Source organism: Primulina eburnea, chromosome 18 (assembly GCF_022965805.1).
Source record: "Primulina eburnea isolate SZY01 chromosome 18, ASM2296580v1, whole genome shotgun sequence".
Lineage (NCBI taxonomy): Eukaryota > Viridiplantae > Streptophyta > Magnoliopsida > Lamiales > Gesneriaceae > Primulina > Primulina eburnea.
The window spans coordinates 31,897,138-31,903,137 of NC_133118.1; positions in this window are offsets into that span (position 1 = coordinate 31,897,138).

The following is a 6,000-nucleotide window of genomic DNA, read 5'->3' on the forward strand; positions in this document are numbered from 1 at the left end:
GGCCGTTGCTGCTACTTACTAACGTGAATTTCATACTTAACTTGCATTACTTAGACGTAGAAAACTCATGCTTACTCTCAAGCTCAATCAGACCTTAGGACCTTCTACAATTTCCCACGACACGCCCTTAATAATCTTTGTACTAACCCATAACATCTAACTTAAAATGAACTTACAAATATTTCCCAAAAACAAGGGTACACGGACCCCGTGTTTGGGTCCGGGAGAGGGTCCGTGTACATACTGCCTAGAGTGTGTCGGGAAACGGAAGGGGCACGGACCCCGTGCTCGGGTCCGGATGGGGGTCCGTGTAGACTCTGGAAGAAGACATTGAAAGGAAGCAAAGGCACGGACCCCGTGTCAGGGTCCGGGTAAGGGTCCGTGTAGATACTGGAAAAAGACACTAAGTGAAACCCAAAGGCACGGACCCCGTGCCCTCATCCGTGTAAGGGTCCGTGCTGTCTCGCAAAATTGACACTGAAGGAATAACAAAGGCACGGACCCCGTGCCCGGGTCCGTGTTTGGGTCCGTGTTCGCTCGTTGCTTCGAAACCTGCGAGAAAACTTATGCACCTGCCTAATCTCCTAATTGCACATCAATGGAACGAAATTTACCATCTTAGGACTCTTCTTAGAACACCATAACATTGCATCAAAACTTATACAAACACCTCACAATACGACGTCCACTATACTACACAACGCAACACAAATTATGCAATTAACCTCAATCCCTTTCCTACAACTTTAAACTCATTCAAACGCCTAACAACTTGCATCAAAATCTTAAAAATACACCAAACCTCAAAACTAGCATGCTTATACGCAGCAACGATCGCCCGTCAGTTTCCAACGAAGCCTGCAACACTGAAACTTCAAGAATTATCAAAATCATAACTTTTCTGAAACGCAGTTTGAGCAGTCCCACGAAAAATGCCATAACTCACTCAATATTTGTCCAAAAATTTCGAATCATATATCAAATCGAAGGTATCGAAAAGTTACACGTTTTTGCCGTTGAAAGTTTTCCCAAAATATGAACAGAAAAATCGCAGCTTTGACATGAACAGTAAAAAACGAGTTTTAGATCTAAAAATTTTCCTTCGAAGTTGATCCGATTCATGATCCGCTCAAACTACTATCATCATACATAACTTTTACGCATAAAAATCGACACACGCATAATATGACTTGATCGACACAGCAAGAACAGAGTATACGTGCCTTTTTGATGATAACGTTACCGAAAGACGACACCGAAGCGGAGATAGGAGCGAGGTTGATCCGGGACGAACGTGGCACCGTTACTCTTGAATAAAACTGACCGAAATCTTGCTGGAATTTGAAGGGAAGGGGGCGGCTACTCTAGGGGAATAAGAACCCTAATCTTTCTCTCAAAAAAAATAATAAAACTTGAATGAATTGTTGTGTGTGTGTTTAGGCGTGTATTACTGTGTGTAAAAGTGTGTTTGTGTGTGTGAGGCGTGTGTTTTAATTAATTAAAAGACTAACTTTTGGTTTACTAAAATAATTGTCTACTAATTAAAGCACTAACTCACACTCAACTTTTTAAATAAAACTCTATAATTAAAATATAACACACCATATTAGACTTTAAAAGTTCTAAAATCAAAAACTCACAAAATAATTAAATTTAGGATTCAAAAATGCTAACACTCACTAAATTATTTAAAATGCCCCCAAACTCAACTTAAAATAAAATACCATATCTAAAATTGCCAAAAATCGTCACCGGGTCTTTTCCTCAATCCCGCCTCGAATGATCGCCTGAAACATGAGACTCGAAAGACATTTTAACGTGCATCACATAAACATAAATAATTTAAAACAATGCATTTAAATAAATCATGCATCGCCAAAACTCATTTAAAATTAATTTAAATGATTTAATAATTAAATGAATGCATGGGTTATACGTGTATTAAATTTGGGCACTACAATATCACAAAAAAATCTTAACATAATTGTCTAGAAAAGCAAAACCATAATTAAATATTATACTCAATCAAATAGACAAGGAAAAGATAATATTAGGGAAAACAATTTAATATGGAAATTATATTTCCCTTCAATCTCCCTCTTTTTGTCTTTCTGGACAAAATCGAATCAAACTCAATTTCTTAGTTGACCTCTAGTTAACTCCCGCTTAATATCAGAATTTTTCTCCTCCTGAATAAAATCAAGTTGGTACGGGTGTTGTTCGTTGTGTTGGCAACACCTGAGACAACATCTGCAATAATCATTAACAGTTCATTAAAACAGAAACACATCAGGGCAACAGAATCTTAACAAAGCAGAACATTAAAAACGAAATCAAGCAAATGTATCATTTGATCCTTTCAATTCATTTGAGCCTTTCAAATCATAGTCTCTTGAGTTTGAGTCGCATCTTCTTCCCCTTTTTGTCCAGAATGGACATCTACCTCTATAGCCAGACGATAGTCAAAAACTAAGTTCTCATAAGAGACGAGATCAACTTTAGCCCGTAATCACTATCCAAAATTACTGAGATAATTGCGTCAAAATTATTTCAAAAAAAAAATTCCAGAATTGAAACCCACATCGATTTAACACCACTGAACCATCAAAAATCACAAATATTAGGTTTCTAGCAAAATCCGGATTTTCATCGAATTTTCTCTGTTGAAATACGCATACCCTCTTGACCAACAATATTCACAATGTTATGTTTATGCATGACCTATTTATGCCTAATAACAGAAATAGAAACATGAAAACAAATATGAGATATGTTCACAAATGAAATGTTGTCACAAATGTTGGCAACATCTTCTGATAACACGTCCAATTTCAAAATATATTTCAATTTTTCTACACACTTAAAGACTTATCAATTTTCTAATCATAGAAGTGGTAGCTCCCACACTAGAAGAACGGTCTTCTTTAGGACTCCTCTAGGTAGCTTTTTCCATTTTCTTCTAATTTTGCCCTTTGTATTAAATTCAGAAGAGGTAGCTCCCACACTAAAAGCACAGTCTTCATTGGACTCTTTTAGGTAGCTTTTTCCCATCTTTTCTTCTGATACAGAGCATATGCATAATTGATTTTTCTTTTTACTCAATCTTTTCAAGTCACTTTTCGTATGTGATAATATCATGGAGTATATGATCATCCTTCAACTACTTTGTGATTTAATCAGATTATTAATCATATCCAAGTGTGTTAAGTTTAGATAAAACAAGAAATTGTAAGTGCACCAAAAGATTATGCAACATGTGATAACACATCATATAACAGTATGAATGCAAATGCAGTATGTCTAAGTTCTAGAAATGCACATGTATGTTAGGTGTTGTCCAAGATGTTATAACATCTGAGACAACATCTATGAATGATCAGACAGAACACATGCTGAGAGATTTCCTAAGATTGAAGAATCTCTATAAGTCTAATGCATTTGTGAGTATGTCAGCCAGTTGGTTATTTGTACCAACAAATTCAATTCGAATCAATCCTTTTTCTACTAAATCTTGAATAAAGTGGTGTCGAATGTCAATGTGTTTAGTTCGAGAGTGTTGTACTGGATTTTTTGAAATGTCAATTGCACTACAATTATCACAGTACACAACTAAGGTTTCCAAAAAACAACTTATCCAAGAAAATTCTGAAAAGTCATCTACACACACAAAAGAATATTTCTTACCTCCGAAACTTTCAACTTCCATAGGACCCATAAGATCCATATGTAGTAACTCCAGACAGCGTGTTGTCCCAGATGATGGCAATACTGGGTGTGACGCGCAAGTCTGGTTACCTTTCTGACAATGTCCGCACACAAATGGTATACCAAATGAAAGAGTAGGCATACCTCGTACTGCATCGTACTTACTCAAGTTCTTTAAGGTTTTGAAGTTTGCATGTCCGAGTTTTTGATGCCAAAGGTCAAGTTCGGTGATTTGCATATGTTTGCATAAAAGATCTTCACCTATTTGGTAAAAATTATCCGAAGACCTTGTACCTATCATAATGCACATATTAGTTTCATCAAAAACTTCACAAGTATGTCCATCAAACTTGACAAGCAAATTATCATCACACAATTGGCTTATGCTTATCAAATTCAAATTTAATCCTTCAACATGAAGCACATTGTGGAGCTTTGGTAGTCCTTCCACATTCAAAGTTCCCTTTCCCACAATCTTTTTTTCTTTAGCTCCCCCTCCATACGTTACTCTACCACATTTTTGTTCAACATAATCGATGAGATGTTCTCTTGAACCTGTCATGTGGCGTGAGCTTCCACTATCAAAGTACCAATGACCTGCAGTATTAGTTTTCAATGAAGTATAGACAACATTACAGTGAGTTTTTACCTTTGATACCCAAATTTGTCTTACTGTAGGTCGATGGTGAGAAATGTTGCGGGAAGTGTTGGATAACATTCGGGGCAACATCCTGCTCGACTTTCGATTCATGCAGTCATCCTTGAGTTTAAAACAGTAGGGTCTGATATGACCAGGTTTAAAGCAGTAATGAAATACGTACCTTCGTTTTCTTCTCTTAGGGACATGTGTAGTATGTTGTCTTTTTGGTGGAGATCTTTTGATCGACGGTTTGGATTGTGGTTGTATGGATGTATCATCATTTTCCTTCACAAAGATAGTCGACTTGGAAGATTCACCAATCTCAAACACACTGTCTTTGAAGCCTAAGCCTTTCTTGTCATCTCTTCCCATTAAAAGTATGGAATCAAGCTTGGATGTGCTTGAATTAAACTTGGACAAAGTTTCAGTTGTCTTTTGAAGTTCTTCTTTGGTTTTACGAAGTTCCAAATCCTTTTTGCTCAAAATTGCCTCAAGTTTGGCAACTACGGCTTTTAGATCAATGTTCTCCTTCATAAGACTTTTCAACTTGTTTCTTTTGGTCCAATCTTCAAACAACTCTTCATAAAGCTTTTTCACACTCTCAAGAGTGATTTCTTCATCATCAGTTTCTGATTCATCATCTCCACTCGAATTTTCAGAAGTTGTAGATTTCTAACAAACTGAATTTTTGCAGATGTTGCGGCCAGGTGTGGCAACACCTAGGGCAACACCTACAGGATTCACTTGCAACCAGCGTTTTTCTTCATTCCTTGGCCGTAACTGTTGTTGGACAGGAGGTTTAGGAGCTGGTGGTCGAAGTGCTCCGTTTGCAAGTGATGTGTCTATTAAATATTTCTGTCAAAACAAATAAAAACCAGAATCAGCACTTAGTATATCAAGAGTTGGCTCTGATACCACTTGTTAGGTTTATTTTGTCCGACAGATATAAAAAATAATGAAAATATCAGAATATGATTAAAAATAGTAAATTTGTGTTTTGTCAGAATTAAATGTTGTGCCAGATGTTACAACATCTCGGACAACATCTACATGCAACGGAAAATTAATGTTTGTAACACAAATTGATTTGAAATAAATGGATGTAGAAGATTAAATATGCACAAGTATAAATACTTGTGCGGTACCTTATGACAAAAATTAATCACTAGAAAACCACAATGTTTATACAAAAACCTATCACTAGTGATTGTACCAAAAATCAATTTCCTCAACAAGTTGGGAAAACAAATGGTTTCTAAAACAAATAACCAAAATAAAAACTTAATCAAGAAAGCTAAAAACGTGATACCAAAAGCGAATCCACGAAAACTGTCTTCAGCCAACTTCTTCACAGATGTTGTCTGCAGATGTTCCAAACATTGACGGCAACACCTGGTGTCTGCACTCTTCAAAACAGCACGTCTCTCGAAGGATTATTTCTCTGACTTTTTCACGGCGTGTACAAGTGCGTGTAAGTGTAGATGATTGAGAGAGGAGAGCACCACGAAAATCTCCCACGAAAAACTCCAAGAACCTCACACGAAAACTTTCCCACAAAAAAACTCCTCCACTAAAACTCTATGTATTTCTCTTAGTCTCTCTCTCTACAATCTTCTCTCTATTCACCCTCAATCACCTCACGTTGATCACCTCTT